Genomic DNA, 18,220 nt, shown 5'->3' with positions numbered 1-18,220 from the left:
AATCATGATGTCACTAGTTATATTGGAATCACTTTTGCTAAGGAGCACAAAACAAAGAATGTTGGGCTGTATAATTATCACTGTGAAGATTTGTATTTTCAATTAATATGTTATCAGTTGCCTTAAACTGTTATACTGTTTGCATTTATATTTCATTATTATTCCCCCATTTCAGTAATTTAAGCCATTTTAAAATACATTTTCATATTAGTACCATAGTACCAGTTTATGCTAGCAGCGCAACTTTCACAAGCCCCACGGCACACCCACAACATTCATAGAGAAATTGGGCAGAGGAGGAGCAAAGTACAAACAAGCAAAAGCAGCCGGGAAAACTATTTGTGGAAATTGCAGTGCTGGCTCAAGGGGCAAAAAAAGGGGCACAAATGCTGGCCCCTCTAATAAAAAAATATATGCATCTCTACATCGTATTTCTTTAAATTTCAATAACATTTAAAAAAAATAAAATAAAAAAAAATTTCTGGTGGTGTCACCCCCTGGAGGGTGTCACCCGGGTGCGGACCGTACCCCCCCGCACCCCCTAGTTATGCCACTGTAGCTAGGTATGTGAAATTGAGCCAGGCAGTATGGTATTTTATCCTGCTGTCTGGTAAATTATATGTTATAAAACAATGATATTGATGTCTTTGCCTGTGCACTGCACTGACATGGGTGGTTAAGGAGGTGGCAGTCATCTTTGCCGATTGTGTAAGCAAGCTTCTGGTCATATCTCTGCTTGCTGAAAACTAGTGCAGCCTCACTGTCAGGGATCTGATCTGAGGTCGAATGTGGGTCTGTGGTTGTAAAGGAACTGTAGAGTCAGGGGTCGGTTCTAAGGCCTGTTAAAGCAGAGATCTGGGTATATGACATAGGCGCTGCAAAGCCAGGGATCTGGGTTTTTAAAATTATTTTTTTGTGGCAGAAAACATAGATTGTTAAGAAAAAATGAAGACTGGGATACTGCTATTGTTTTTTGGACAAATATATCTATCTATCATCTATCATCTATCTATCTATCTATCTATCTATCTATCTATCATCTATCATCTATCTATCTATCATCTATATATGTCTATCTATCTATCATTCATCTATCTATTTGTTGAAGTAGCAGTAATTAACAAAGGATGCCACGAGAAATAAGCAAATTAGATTAAAAAAAAAGTAAATTGCAAAGTTGTTTAAAATTGTATGTTCTATCTGATCTGGGTATATGACAGGCATAGGAGCTGCAACGCCAGGGATCTGGGCTTTTAAAATTATTATTTTTTTGTGGCAGAAAAAGTAGATTGTCAAGAAATATTGTAGACAGGGATGCTGCTATTGTGTTTTGGACAAATCTATCTATCTATAGCAGAGCTTTCCAAACTTTTCCTGTTGGTGACACACTTTTCAGACCTACATCATTTCACAACACAGTAATTCAGTTGTACCAGCAAACAGGAGGTTAAACTAACTTGTTTTAAGAGATACGGACACTTAAATAAATTATATAATAACAAACTGTATTCACAAGTAACAGTAAGTATGTGCAAGAATTAAAAAAAGTTTAATAACACAAATAGCTACCTACTATTTTAATGGCCTGTATGAGGTTGATGGGATGAATACAGTTTCTGAATTTTTGGTGAAATATTAGATAAAGACACTCGCATTTCATCATCAAGCATTTTTAAGTTTCCCCTTCCTATCCATATATCAAGAGCAGGAGCAGCAATGCACTACTGGGAGCTAGCTGCAAAAAAAACGCCACTGACTTCTGACTTCAGCTCAGCGTTTAAACTGCCGCCCTCAGAGCTCTACAAGTCTGACTGACTACTGCCCGCGCTGCAAACACACTGCTGTCCCACTCACTGACTACACTTGCAGTCACAAGCCGATTGAGGAGTCTACACGTGCAGTCACGAGCCGATTGAGGAGTCTACACGTGCAGTCACGAGCCGATTGAGGAGTCTACACGTGCAGTCACGAGCCAATGCGCCGCCAAAGGGAATAGTTTAATAATCTGTGACCCACTAGGTATCAATCACGTGTCAACCACGTGATATGCATAGCAGGTAGGCGGAAAGTCGGAAACCAAATAAAAATGTAAAATTAATTTTAAATTAAAGAAAAATTGTGCTGAAGCAGGGACACACCTACACACTGCCGCCGACACACTAATGTGTCACGACACACAGTTTGGAAAGCACTGATCTATAGTATCTATCTATCATCTATCTATATCTATATCTATGTATATATTATCTATCTATCTATCTATATATATCTATCTATATATATATATATATATATATATATATATATATGTATATATATCTATCATCTATCTATCTATCTATCTATCTATCATCTATCTATATCTATCTCTATTTATATCTATCTATCTATCTATCTATCTATCATCTATCTATCAATCTATTTGTTGAAGTATCAGTAATGCACTACTGGGAGCTAGCTGAGCACACCGGTAAGCCAATGACAAAAGGCCTATATGTGCAGTTACCAATAAGTAGCTAGCTCCCATAAGTGTCATTGCTGTTCCTGAGTCTACCTAAATATGATTTTCAACAAAAGATTTCCATGAGAACAAAGCAAATTAGATAATAGAAGTAAATTGCAAAGTGGCTTTACTGCTTAATTGTTCAATTTTGTCTAAGATATGTGACTATTAGAGACTTATGTGTTAAGTATCCATTTATCATTATTTATGCAACAAAATGCATTTATACCTTCTATCTTTTCATTTATATTTTCCTTCTTTTCTTTGGCTAAGTTTTAAAGTGATGGTAAATTTAAACGATCAGGTAAAGCTATAACAGATAAATTCATTATATTAATTCCTTATGGCACTGAACAAGTTCTGAAGTTTTTACTTTTTTTTTGCCATATGACTAGCACAGCCATTGGATACGAGGTGGAAACGTCACCTCTTTAAAAAAAAAATAATACATTTGCTGTGGGCGATCGGAGAAAGGTAATGTTAGAAAATGATTACACTAATCAAATTAGGTTACAGTGAGTATTCCATTTAAATCATGAATGAAGGTCCAATTAATTTAAAGCATTCATCCGGTATAACTTTACCGGATTGTTTAAATTTAGCATTGCTTTAAACATTAGAAATTATCCACTCTTCTGACTACTAGCAAGGTGGCAGTCATTTTGTGCTTGCATACTCCCTTCAGGTACTAAAATATGCAGCAATTAATTGGTTTTGTAAATTACTCCAGGGCATTCTCAATGAAATATAAAATGTAGCTCTATAATTTCAATTAAACTATGTTTAAGAATACCTAGGCAGATACACATGTGGAGTCCAAACAATTTCCTTACAGGTTAAATGACCTATTGAATTAGCTATGTGTAGCTTTGAGAGTACTATGTACAAGGTAAAAGGTAGGTAGCTCCGATAAACCAACTCAGCCCAAGAATATAGACCATGAGCAGGTATTTATAGCACAGTAGGACTATAACATGCTATTGCAATAGTCCCACAATAAGAGACATTCTGCATTATAATTTACTATACACCTAATGAATACTGATTAGTTAGTACTTGTATCTGATTTTATTGTTACATCTCTTGAATTAGGGCTCTCCCTCAACTGTCCATCATTAAAAGAGTGATAAATATACTATTATCAGCCTTCCAACTGCCACTGTTTTGGGGTAAGAATACACTTTTTCATAAGAAATCACTGTGTACGCATCCTGTTCCTCTGAAAATGTATATTACTGAAATACTGTACCTCCAATAAGTGCATCTTTTGTCAAATGAATGTGTTCTCTGTGACCACATAGAACTCTGAGAATGTGGGGAGGTGCATGTTAAAGGAATAGTAAACACCAAAAATGTTATTGTTTAAAAAGATAGATAATCCCTTTATTTACCATTCCCCAGTTTTGTATAACCAACACTGTTATATTAATATACTTTTTACCTCAGTAATTACCTTATCTAAGCCTCTGCAGACTGCCTCCTAATCTCAGATCTTTTGACAGACATTTCAGACAATTAGTGCTGACTCTCAAATAACTCTCAAATAACTCTCCATGCATGAGCACAATGTTATTTAATATGAAACACATGAACTAATGCCCTCTAGCTGTGAAAAACTATCAAGAGAGCGGCCTTCAAGGGCTTAGAAATTAGCATATGAGCCTATCTAGGCTTAGCTTTCAACTGATGTTTAAAATTACATGCCCTTTCTGAATCATGAACGTTTAATTTGAACTTTACTATCCCTTTAACAGCAGAAAGATTAAAGTGAAGGTAAACTTCGCCTGATTCGATTAGTGGCAATGTAAATAATTAAAAAAATTAGAGGAACTTTAATTTATCATTTTAATTTTTTTAATATATTTACCTAGTTATAAGCGTTTTTGTTAGCAATTTCCACCCCTTTTTTTTTTTTTTTTCCGGTCACGTTCTTGAACCAGCCAATAGTGCGTCTGGCCATTAGGAGGCCGTCATTTGACGTCAGAACATTGTTGGAACTTGTGCGCATGCGTTGGAATTATTTACTTATACTTCCTACCCTGGCTCGCTCCAGTTTATCGCATGCACAATTGGGAAAGAGACCATCAAACATTGACTCCGTCCTCTATTTCACTCACGCAGGCGCAAATAGAAGAGAAGCCGAGGTGTGTGCATGCGCACTTTGTCCGGCAATCGAGAACGCGCATTTGATGTACGTATAGAGCGGGTGGGACCGCTCTGTACGTAAGAGACTGTAAAATCCGGAAATTGATGGAGGGAGGAGCGAAGACCAGCAAAATACGTAAAAATCTATAGTTATAAATACAATAATAAATATTGAAATAATTTAAAAAAACATAGCGATCACACTATATAGTATCTTAGTAATATAGTAAAGGTGAGAAAACAGGGAAACTTTACCTTAGTGTAACTGGCACACACTGCCGAAAGAAAATGCACAATGCTTTCTGTTGCATTGCATTTCCTTATTTTGCCTTTATGACCTTTGTAAACAAATATATTTGCAAGTGAATTGTTATACTTGATATAAGACAAAACCTCTTTCAGACATGGCACATGAGATAATAAAAACCCATTCCTGAAACTAATATCTTGCAGAAAAAAAAATAGTTCAACATCTAAATTTAAAAATTGCAGAAGTCAAATAGAGTTGTACTTTCACCTCATCACAAGTTGAGTGTCGCTCTCCATTATTATCAATAGAGCAGGATCTATCCTGTTATTATTAACCTCTCGGTGCTGTGAAGAATGCCTTCAAAAAGTTAAAGAACAAACAAACAACTTTCCAATTTATTTCTAATATTTATAATTGGTATCCGTTTTTGAATATCATAACTAGGTAGGCACTGGAGCAGCAATGCACTACTGGGAGCTAGCTGCTGATTGGTGGCTGCACATATATGACTCTTGTTATTGATTCACCCGATGTGTTCAGCTAGCTTCCAGTAGTGCATTGCTTATCCTTCAACAAAGAATACCAAAATAATGAAGTAAATTTGATAATATAAAGAAAATGGAAAGTTGTGTAAATGTGTATGCTCTATCCTCAACAAAAAAAACACAAAAAAACTTGAAAACTGTGAGGGCCAGATAACAATTGAAGTACAAATGTTTGCTCTAGTGACAAGGGGTTTATCCTGGGTAGCTGCGCTCGTCAGGCTTACCGCTGGTATTATGAGTTGAAAGTAAACACAATCGCTTGAGCACATTCACGATTTACGATAGAATGATTGCTGCGTCCTCAGAGCGCTGGTTAACTGTTTTGTGAAACAATAAAGTGTCACAAAACACATAAAAAAATACATTACAAAGTACAGTTACACTTATAGTAACACTATCTATTAAAAACAAATATTGCACGCAATAGTTATAAAGACTCAAAGATATGAGATCCCAGATGTTAGAAGGAAAAAAAGGCAGACAAAGGGCTTTAACATTATATATATATATATATATATATATATATATATATATATATATATATATATGTGTGTGTGTGTGTGTGTGTGTGTGTGTCTATATATATTTGTACAGATGTATTTATGTATTTATATGTGTAAATATGTATTTACAGACATATATACACATATAAACACATTAATACATATTTACACACATATAGACATATATAAGTGCATTAGAGCCCTTTGCAATTAAAGGGACTCTGAACCCAAATTTTTTCTCTTGCTATCTTTATTTGAAAAAGAAGGCATCTAAGCTAAGGAGCAAGACAATTTTTGGTTCAGCCCTGGACAGCACTTGTTTATTGGTGGGTGAAATCCACCATTCAGCAAGAACAACCCAGGTTGTTCACAAAAAATAGACCGACATCTAAACTTACATTCTTGCTGTTCAAATAAAGATACCAAGAGAATGAAGACATTTTGATAATAGGAGTAAATTAGAAAGTTGCTTAAAATTGCATGCTCTATCTGAATCATGAAAGAAAAAAAATTGGATTCAGTGTCCCTTTAAGTAGATTAAAACATGAAAAAACATATTTATGCAATATTAATTTTAATAAAGTGTTTAACTATATATTTACTGTAAATATTTCATATTCCAATGTTCTTCACATGTGAGAATATATTCTATATATTAATAAATACTTATTCCTATATTTATATATATATACTGTATATATATATATACCTATATATATACATATATATATATATATATATATATATACACACATATATATATATATATATATATATATATATATATATATATATATATATATATATGAAAAAAAAAAACGTATTGAACTGAATCAGCGCTAAGAGACACTGTGCAGTGATCTATTCACATGTATACACATCAAAACTATGTAATACCTAAAGGATAATCATTTAGTATAGACAGGGATAGTGTATATGTAACACCACTGATCTAGAATAGCTCCTTCAATTAAAGGGATAGTCCACAGAACAATAAGTCAATTAAAGTTTGCGGGACCAGTTCCAGTGTGCCTCAGCTCTTTGCAGCTTTGTTCGGTACGGAGTGTTCCCCTCTAGATGAGGTTCCTGCACAAAGATTCTAAAAGATTGCAAGGGAGGACAAGCGCACATATAGATAAAGACAATTGCACACTCACTTTGTTTAACCTAATCCAGTATGAGGTATATAAACAGCTTGGGAGTAGAGATGGTATCTGTCACATGTTCTCCTCCAGGCAGTCGTATCCTCCGTTTTTGCCACAATGTTCAATGTAGCTGGTCACTGTGTGGTTCGCAAATTGCACCACCAATAGGTGTAAACGGTGGTGGTTTTTGTATAACTTCAAAACAGCATCAATTTTTTGCATAAATGTTTTGTAGATTATCCATTTATATAGCCCATCTGGGAAGGTTTTTGTAATAATATATAGTTTTTCTTATTTTTTAATAACATTGTCCTAACAAAGCCCCACAATGTCATATGTATAAATGTGTTTACAGACTCCTGCAGGCTCCTGTTTATGCTATCTGTCTTTCCATATCCAGGGGAGGAGGGAGTGTCTGCCCTTTTTTCCTCAGCCCCTTTCAATGGGTGTCCCAGCCAAGCCTCATCAACAGTGCTAAACTGGGAGCTTCACACAAGTAAAATTGAAAATGTTTTATACTGGAATTTTATATCAGTATCTCTGCACGTTCTTCTTTATAGTAGTGTCTATTACATGCAGTTATATGAATATTGGTATATACTGTCCCTTTAAGTCACTTCACTAAAATTACAGAGTCAAATAGTATATGGCCAAATGCAGAGATGGAACATGAGAAAATAAACAAAGAACCATAATGACTTAGCCAAAAATTGTTCCATTTCATTGATGAAAGAGAATCATTTAGAACACTTTTTTTTTTGTAGCAGCAGCCTGAGTTTAAGCACATTTGTTAACAATAATGAATAAAAGATTAATTGGTTTGTTCAAAACGAATGTTGAATGTTTGCTGATGAATGTTACATTTAGCTGCAAAATTTAATTCAACAAAAATGCATTCAAATACAGAAATTAAATTTAAAAATTGATTTTCGTAGCTTTAGTGTAAATCTATTTTCATCTACATTTTTACTAGAAAACAGATCTAAATATCCATAGGAACCAAAATGTATAAACTACATTGTTAAAGGGATAGAAAGGTACAAATTTAAATGTGTGTTAGAACATTTAAATTTTAAATAGAAGCATTTTAGCAATATACTTTCATTAGCAACAATGTTTCTATTAGGGATGGGCAAATGATTCTAAAAAAATTTCTAACGAATTTTAATACATTTGTTCATTCGAATCGAATTTCGAATGTTTATATAACATTCTATTTTCGAATTTTCGTTTTTGAATTTTTCAATAAAATTTGAAAATATTCGTTTGCATAATAGAATGTTTAGCTATGTATTCATTCAATTTCAAAATGTAATATTCAAATTCGAATGCTACATCCGAATTCGAATGTCACGTTCGAATTCGAAATAGTATTTCTAGTCTAATACTGTTTTTTAAAAGTAATATTCGAATTCGAATGCTTCATGTGACATTCAAATTCGAAATAGTATTTGTAGTCTAATACTGTGTTTTATAAATGTAATATTCGAATTTGAATGCTACATCTGAATTTGAATTTCACATTCGAATTCAAAATAATATTTCTAGTCTAATACTGTTTATTAAAAGTAATATTCGAATTCGAATGCTACATGTGACATTCAAATTCGAAATAGTATTTCTAGTCTAATACTGTTTTATAAATGTAACATTCAAATTCGAAATAGTATTTCTAGTCTAATACAGTGTTTTATAAATGTAATATTCAAATTCAAAAGTGACATTCAAAAACTTTAAAAATCATTTGATAATAGAATTTTTAAGAATATTTGTTCTAATCAACATTCTATTATGTAAATAAAATATCTACAATAACATTTGTTTTAACATTCAAATTCAAATATAAACCTATTCGCCCATTCCTAGGCCTAGATTTGGAGTTCGGCGGTAGCCGTCAAAACCAGCGTTAGAGGCTCCTAACGCTGGTTTTGGCCGCCCGCTGGTATTTGGAGTCAGTGATTAAAGGGTCTAACGCTCACTTTTCAGCCGCGACTTTTCCATACCGCAGATCCCCCTACGCCTTTTGCGTAGCCTATCTTTTCAATGGGATCTTTCTAACGCTGGTATTTAGAGTCGTTTCTGAAGTGAGCGTTAGAGCTCTAACGACAAAATTCCAGCCGCCTGAAAATAGCAGGAGTTAAGAGCTTTCTGGCTAACGCCGGTTTATAAAGCTCTTAACTACTGTACCCTAAAGTACACTAACACCCATAAACTACCTATGTACCCCTAAACCGAGCTCCCCCCACATCGCCGACACTCGATTAAAATTTTTAACCCCTAATCTGCCGACCGCCACCTACGTTATATTTATGTACCCCTAATCTGCTGCCCCTAACCCCGCCGACCCCTGTATTATATTTATTAACCCCTAACCTGCCCCCCACAACGTCGCCGCCAGCTACTTAAAATAATTAACCCCTAATCTTCCGACCGCAAAGCGCCGCCACCTACATTATCCCTATGTACCCCTAATCTGCTACCCCTAACACCGCCGACCCCTATATTATATTTATTAACCCCTAATCTGCCCCCCACAACGTCGCCGACACCTGCCTACACTTATTAACTCCTAATCTGCCGAGCGGACCTGAGCGCTACTATAATAAAGTTATTAACCCCTAACCCGCCTCACTAACCCTATCATAAATAGTATTAACCCCTAATCTGCCCTCCCTAACATCGTCGACACCTAACTTCAATTATTAACCCCTAATCTGCCGACCGGAGCTCACCGCTATTCTAATAAATGGATTAACCCCTAAAGCTAAGTCTAACCCTAACACTAACACCCCCCTAAGTTAAATATAATTTACATCTAACGAAATAAATTAACTCTTATTAAATAACTTATTCCTATTTAAAGCTAAATACGTACCTGTAAAATAAATCCTAATATAGCTACAATATAAATTATAATTATATTGTAGCTATTTTAGGATTAATATTTATTTTACAGGCAACTTTGTAATTATTTTAACCAGGTACAATAGCTATTAAATAGTTAAGAACTATTTAATAGTTACCTAGTTAAAATAATAACAAATTTACCTGTAAAATAAATCCTAACCTAAGTTATAATTAAACCTAACACTACCCTATCAATAAAATAATTAAATAAACTACCTACAATTACCTACAATTAACCTAACACTACACTATCAATAAATTAATTAAACACAATTCCTACAAATAAATACAATTAAATAAACTAGCTAAAGTACAAAAAATAAAAAAGAACTAAGTTACAGAAAATAAAAAAATATTTACAAACATAAGAAAAATATTACAACAATTTTAAACTAATTACACCTACTCTAAGCCCCCTAATAAAATAACAAAGCCCCCCAAAATAAAAAATTCCCTACCCTATTCTAAATTAAAAAAGTTACAAGCTCTTTTACCTTACCAGCCCTGAACAGGGCCCTTTGCGGGGCATGCCCCAAGAATTTCAGCTCTTTTGCCTGTAAAAAAAAACATACAATACCCCCCCCCCAACATTACAACCCACCACCCACATACCCCTAATCTAACCCAAACCCCCCTTAAATAAACCTAACACTAATCCCCTGAAGATCTTCCTACCTTGTCTTCACCATCCAGGTATCACCGATCCGTCCTGGCTCCAAGATCTTCATCCAACCCAAGCGGGGGTTGGCGATCCGTAATCCGGTCCAGAAGAGGCTCCAAAGTCTTCCTCCTATCCGGCAAGAAGAGGACATCCGGACCGGCAAACATCTTCTCCAAGCGGCATCTTCGATCTTCTTCCATCCGGAGCGAAGCGGCAGGATCCTGAAGACCTCCAGCGCGGAACATCCATCCGGACCGACGACTGAACGACGAATGACTGTTCCTTTAAGGGACGTCATCCAAGATGGCGTCCCTCGAATTCCGATTGGCTGATAGGATTCTATCAGCCAATCGGAATTAAGGTAGGAATTTTCTGATTGGCTGATGGAATCAGCCAATCAGAATCAAGTTCAATCCGATTGGCTGATCCAATCAGCCAATCAGATTGAGCTCGCATTCTATTGGCTGTTCCGATCAGCCAATAGAATGCGAGCTCAATCTGATTGGCTGATTGGATCGGCCAATCGGATTGAACTAGATTCTGATTGGCTGATTCCATCAGCCAATCAGAAAATTCCTACCTTAATTCCGATTGGCTGATAGAATCCTATCAGCCAATCGGAATTCGAGGGACGCCATCTTGGATGACGTCCCTTAAAGGAACAGTCATTCGTCGTTCAGTCGTCGGTCCGGATGGATGTTCCGCGCTGGAGGTCTTCAGGATCCTGCCGCTTCGCTCCGGATGGAAGAAGATCGAAGATGCCGCTTGGAGAAGATGTTTGCCGGTCCGGATGTCCTCTTCTTGCCGGATAGGAGGAAGACTTTGGAGCCTCTTCTGGACCGGATTATGGATCGCCAACCCCCGCTTGGGTTGGATGAAGATCTTGGAGCCAGGACGGATCGGTGATACCTGGATGGTGAAGACAAGGTAGGAAGATCTTCAGGGGATTAGTGTTAGGTTTATTTAAGGGGGGTTTGGGTTATATTTGGGGTTTGTGGGTGGGGGGTTGTAATGTTGGGGGGGGGGGGTATTGTATGTTTTTTTTTACAGGCAAAAGAGCTGAAATTCTTGGGGCATGCCCCGCAAAGGGCCCTGTTCAGGGCTGGTAAGGTAAAAGAGCTTGTAACTTTTTTAATTTAGAATAGGGTAGGGAATTTTTTATTTTGGGGGGCTTTGTTATTTTATTAGGGGGCTTAGAGTAGGTGTAATTAGTTTAAAATTGTTGTAATATTTTTCTTATGTTTGTAAATATTTTTTTATTTTCTGTAACTTAGTTCTTTTTTATTTTTTGTACTTTAGCTAGTTTATTTAATTGTATTTATTTGTAGGAATTGTGTTTAATTAATTTATTGATAGTGTAGTGTTAGGTTAATTGTAGGTAATTGTAGGTAGTTTATTTAATTATTTTATTGATAGGGTAGTGTTAGGTTTAATTATAACTTAGGTTAGGATTTATTTTACAGGTAAATTTGTTATTATTTTAACTAGGTAACTATTAAATAGTTCTTAACTATTTAATAGCTATTGTACCTGGTTAAAATAATTACAAAGTTGCCTGTAAAATAAATATTAATCCTAAAATAGCTATAATATAATTATAATTTATATTGTAGCTATATTAGGATTTATTTTACAGGTAAGTATTTAGCTTTAAATAGGAATAAGTTATTTGATAAGAGTTAATTTATTTCGTTAGATAAATATTATATTTAACTTAGGGGGGTGTTAGTGTTAGGGTTAGACTTAGCTTTAGGGGTTAATCCATTTATTAGAATAGCGGTGAGCTCCGATCGGAAGATTAGGGGTTAATAATTGAAGTTAGGTGTCGGCGATGTTAGGGAGGGCAGATTAGGGGTTAATACTATTTATGATAGGGTTAGTGAGGCGGATTAGGGGTTAATAACTTTATTATAGTAGCGCTCAGGTCCGCTCGGCAGATTAGGGGTTAATAAGTGTAGGCAGGTGTCGGCGACGTTGTGGGGGGCAGGTTAGGGGTTAATAAATATAATATAGGGGTCGGCGGTGTTAGGGGTAGCAGATTAGGGGTACATAGGGATAACGTAGGTTGCGGCGGTTTACGGAGCGGCAGATTAGGGGTTAAAAAAAATATGCAGGGGTCAGCGATAGCGGGGGCGGCAGATTAGGGGTTAATAAGTGTAAGGTTAGGGGTGTTTAGACTCGGGGTACATGTTAGAGTGTTAGGTGCAGACGTAGGAAGTGTTTCCCCATAGGAAACAATGGGGCTGCGTTAGGAGCTGAACGCTGCTTTTTTGCAGGTGTTAGGTTTTTTTACAGCTCAAACAGCCCCATTGTTTCCTATGGGAGAATCGTGCACGAGCACGTTTTTGAGGCCGGCCGCGTCCGTAAGCAACTCTGGTATCGAGAGTTGCATTTGCGGTAAAAATGCTCTACGCTCCTTTTTTGGAGCCTAACGCAGCATTTGTTTGAACTCTCGATACCAGAGTTAATTTTATGGTGCGGCCAGAAAAAAGCCCGCGGAGCGTTAACAGACCTTTTACCGCCGAACTCCAAATCTAGGCCCTAGTTTCTAGTAAAAGTTATTACTGTTTTTCAGTGGTGTACACACATATCCTGTGAGGGACCGTGCACCAGTATTAAAACACTAGACCTGCTCAGAGAGTCAGCAGTGGCTTGTATAACACAAATTAAAGGGACATTATACACCAATTTTCATATAACTGCATGTAATAGACACTACTATAAAGAAGAATATGCACAGATACTGAGCTAAAATACTGCATAAAACCTTTTAAAAACTTACTTAGAAGCTCCCAGTTTAGCACTGTTGATGAGATTAGCTGGAACACCCAGTGAAAGGGGCTCCCCCCCTTCCCTGCATATGAAAAGACATATTAGACAAACAGGAGCCAGTAGTAGTCTGTAAACGAGTGTATAAATCTGATACGCAAAACTATACATTGATACAAAAAAACTCCCAGATGGTCTATATAAATGGATCATCTAGAAATCTAGAAAACATTTATGGAAAGAAATATCTAGTGTACATTGTCCCTTTAAGTCTTCATATAAACAATACACAGCACTACCAGCTCTCTGAGCTTGAATACTGGTGCATTGCCCTCACAGCATATGTGTGTGTGCCGCAGAATAACAATAGTAACGTTAATTAGAAGCATTTTTGCTAATGGAAGTATATTGCAAACATAATTCTATTTAAAATATAAATTCACCCGTGCACATTTACATTTTTACCTTTCAATCCCTTTAAATAGATCATTTCTAGTTTTCTACTAGATGGATGGGCTCTGCAGATTTAATATTGTTACCATAAGTTAGATTAGATATTTTGCCATATTTACAATGTAACTTATTTAACAGAGTCAAAGGTTATTTATTCATCAAATCTAATTAAATAGCATCGCCTATAATTAGTATCTTTCAAACACTAATTTAATAGGGCTCAATACTAAATGAAACACTCACTTTTGTAGTGCACAAAAATCTGTTTCATAATCAAGATAAAATGAGCGAATATCTCTTAGAAAGTATCTTGTTTTCATTTAAACACAGGCATTAAAAATTAATTAAAATTTGCAGGAACCTTGATTTCAGAATATAAAAGAGTTAGGTAAAGCTGGGTTTTTTCTAATTACTTTTGATACATTGGCATTTTGAACAGTTTCTGTTTAATTTGTATCCATAAAAATAGCCGGCAAAGTATTTTATTTGATGTCTATTATTATTGACTATTTTGAATAGGCCCATTAATTTTCTCTCTGCTCAGGAGACGAGACCATTAGTCTGTGTCTGTTGATGAATTATGTAATCTTGCTGTGGATCTGCTGCAAAGTATAATATAGATGGAAAATGTTGTTTTTTTGTATATGACACTATACAAGAGAGACATATATTGCAGAAAGTGGCATCATAAAAAGAGACTATGTTCTGAATCTAGAATACTGCAGGTTTATGGGAAATGTGAGAAAGGCCTAAATCACAGAAATGGTAGTAAATTCATGGCACAAGGGTAGGTTCTCAACTGCTCACTGTTTCCTTGATATTATTAAAAAAAAAAGAAAGGTAAATGCTACTATGACATGACCAAAAGGATTTTAGAAGAAGATATTTTAAAATCTATGTTCCCATAATGTATTAATTTGAAGGAGAGACAACACATTAGAATATAGGATGCCACAAAATTCAGGTTACACTTTTTCTATGTAAAAAGGGTTTCACAGTGCCGACAACTGGGCTTTTTGGGGCATTATTTTATTGTGTTTAACCCCTTAATGACAGCCAATGTACACCAGTATATAAGCAGTCATTTTGCTTTGAAGGGGTTAAATAGTGCTGCTTTCACCGACAGTTGAGAAGCCATGCTATAGTCGGATGCCTCTGTGATATTACAGGGCAAAACCCATTTAAGGACATGCAACATAAAGCTTACGTGTTTCTTTAAGGGGGTACATGTTTCCTCATGTTTTGCATTTTACTATAGTTAAATCTTTTTGCCCTACACAAAATGCAATGAATATGACAAGGATTACATTTAGTGCCATTCAAGAACATGTAGATTTTTTTTTGTCTGGTCTAAATTACACTGATTATGCCGATTGTATAAGCAGCAGGTAAGGGAGAATTTCCATTTCCTGTTACAAAGTTTAGGCCTACATATTTACATCTGAGATTATAGTGAAGCTTCCTCAGTGTGACTGACTCTGTAAGATGTTCCTTGCTCTGACACATGTCACGCTGAGGCCTCTTCTTCAAGGTTGACGTCGGCAAACTGTGTCTGCATTGACATAGCAGAGCTGAGAATCTGTCCACAGCGGGGGATCATGGCACACAATACACTGCAGGGGGCTGTGTGTACAATAAACGAAGACCCTGTCACAGAGCATATGAAAAACTTCCAAGGGAAGGTGAGATACTGCCGTGGCAAGATGCTGAACTGAAATGCTGCAGTGTATTCTTTCTGCAAGATCACAGGAACCCATGCTGTCCTTCTGAGAATAATCACAGTGACAGATAGGAACAAGCAAATGGCCTTTATGAATGGCAGGAACCATTTATATATAGAGTGTAGAACAGAGCTGAAATGACAGAAATAAAAACTGAAGGAGTAGTAACAGTTCAGGGTAGCCTCTCAGCTGAAGAGCTGTAGTAAATGACATGAAATACCTGGGGTAGATCTAATAGTATTGTAAGAAGCCAATTACAGATATGTTTGGCTTGTGAAAAACAAGAACCCTTTAATAATGATTTATTATTTTACTGTTGATAAATTAAACATCATTTCCTGTACGGCTTACAAACTCCACATTTATAATTACATATATATATTTACATTGCACATCGGGGTATCACATAAATGACGCCAGCAGTTCATAAAGTGCCATAAGTCAGATAAACTTGCAATGTCCAGAATTGAGCATAAATACAAATTTCTGGAGTCGCCAGTGACTTACGGCACGTTAGAAACTGCCGGTGCCTAAGAATATAAAAAAATAAAATAAAAATCTCCCGTAAAACTCTAACACGCCTCCCAAAAATAAACCCAACACGTCAAAACCCCAATCTCCCCATATCAGAACTAATAATAAATGTATTAACCCCTTAACGACAACCCCCCACAACGCAATATGCCTAATTAAACTATTGACTCCTAATCCATCATTTACCCACATCGTGATCTACCTAATAAAAGTATTAACCACTAAATCTGCCAACCCCAACATCGCAAACTACCTAATAAATGTATTAACCCCAAATTCGTCATTAACCAACATCGCAAAGTACCTATTAAAACTATTAACCCCTAATTCGCCATTAACCCACATCGCAACAACCTTATAAATATATTAACCCCTTATCCGCCAAACCCACATGTTATGTGATTCTTTTTTCAGGATATGATGTTATCATATATCACTTTTCAGCAAGGAAATGACTGACACATTACACAGGTTTTCACAATCTTATAATAACAATGAAGGTTTATTCTGCAACATAATCATGGAAACAAAATACCACAAACCACTATTCATACTTATAACACTCTATGCAATTGCAATACTCATATAATCATCTATGCAGCTTTTAGTTACATTCAGTTGCCTGCGCAACGACTGATAACAATCTTATGTTGTATTACCACTAAAACAAGTCTAGCTAGTTTTATACAAACAAATTAATACATCACCGTGATCTCTGGTTACATCATCCTATCCTGCCGCTTCTGGGGCGCAATGGGAGGGGACATCTGGGCAATCTTTGGACCAGGAGACAAACAGGCGATCAGCGGGAAACAACACTGAAGATGCGTCCATCCACAGGTCCCAAAAATACACTCAAATACACACACCAAAAAATACACAGACACTCGGACACTCAGACTCTCAGACTCAGACATGAGACATGATCAGATTGCCTAGATGTACCCCTCTTTATACTGTTCACTTGTGTAACAGTTTTGGCGCAACTCCACAGATCCTGAGACCGCTCCCTCTGAGGTTGGCTATGGCCCAAGACATCTGGCCAGTCTGTCTTAGCCTCAACCAAGCTTATCAGGGCATGCCCAGGTACTATCTCTGACGTATTACTAAACTGCGATGCCGTCATCTTTAGTTTCAAACAAACATGTTTTTCTGCTTAACATTATATATCTGATTATGTGGTCTTATGCAGTTACTTCTGTCAAATACATCAATAATAGTTTTAACAATCTTTCCATAGATATAATTAATAGCTAAACATCATAATGGCTTTATTACTTAGCCTATTGCAATTGATATTACTTAGCCTATTGCAATTATTAATAATTCATCGTTTAACAATATTACTAGGCATTAGCCCCTATACCAATGTGTTATCAAGATGTTCCTGAATGTCAGTAAGTGACCCCTGCCAAGGTTGCACCCTTGTTCTGTCTGGGTTTTGACTTCTTATCATCAGCCTCCATCGGTTGTTTACCACTTGTAGCATGACTTAGCGAAATTCACTGTCATCTACTTGAAGTTAATTAATGTCTTTTACTCTGTTAAAGGCACACTCTCTTAAAGGCAAAGTCACACAAGTTAGTGCAAGTGTCTTATGCTTTCACTCTCTTAAAGGCAAAGTCACACAAGTTTAAGCAAGTGTTATATGAGCAATTACTGCAACCACTTTCCTTACATTCCACCCCTTGGTCATGTGACACCTTGCTTGTTTCTAAACACATACCTTAATAATTAAAACACTCAAGTAATATTGTCTTTGGTTTAAAACACATCCTACCTAATGTATTACAGAAACATCCAAACATTTTTACTATAATGAATATCCCACACAAGCAAGCCAGACTTATTAATAGCCATTTAACTAATAGTTTTGCCTAAGCTTCCAAGCCATTCCCCCAGTCCAAAAGTCCAGTCAAAGTCTTTAAGCCATTTGCTAAATGAATCGTCATGTACCTCACGTATGTGCTTTTGCACTTCTTCTAATCTGTGTAGGTCATGTTTGATTCTACCTGCATTGTCTTCTATGTACACACAGCATTGCTGGTGGATTCTCTGGCAAACTCCTCCTTCTGCAGCTAGGA

Source organism: Bombina bombina, chromosome 3 (assembly GCF_027579735.1).
Source record: "Bombina bombina isolate aBomBom1 chromosome 3, aBomBom1.pri, whole genome shotgun sequence".
NCBI lineage: Eukaryota > Metazoa > Chordata > Amphibia > Anura > Bombinatoridae > Bombina > Bombina bombina.
This window is presented reverse-complemented; position numbering follows the sequence as displayed.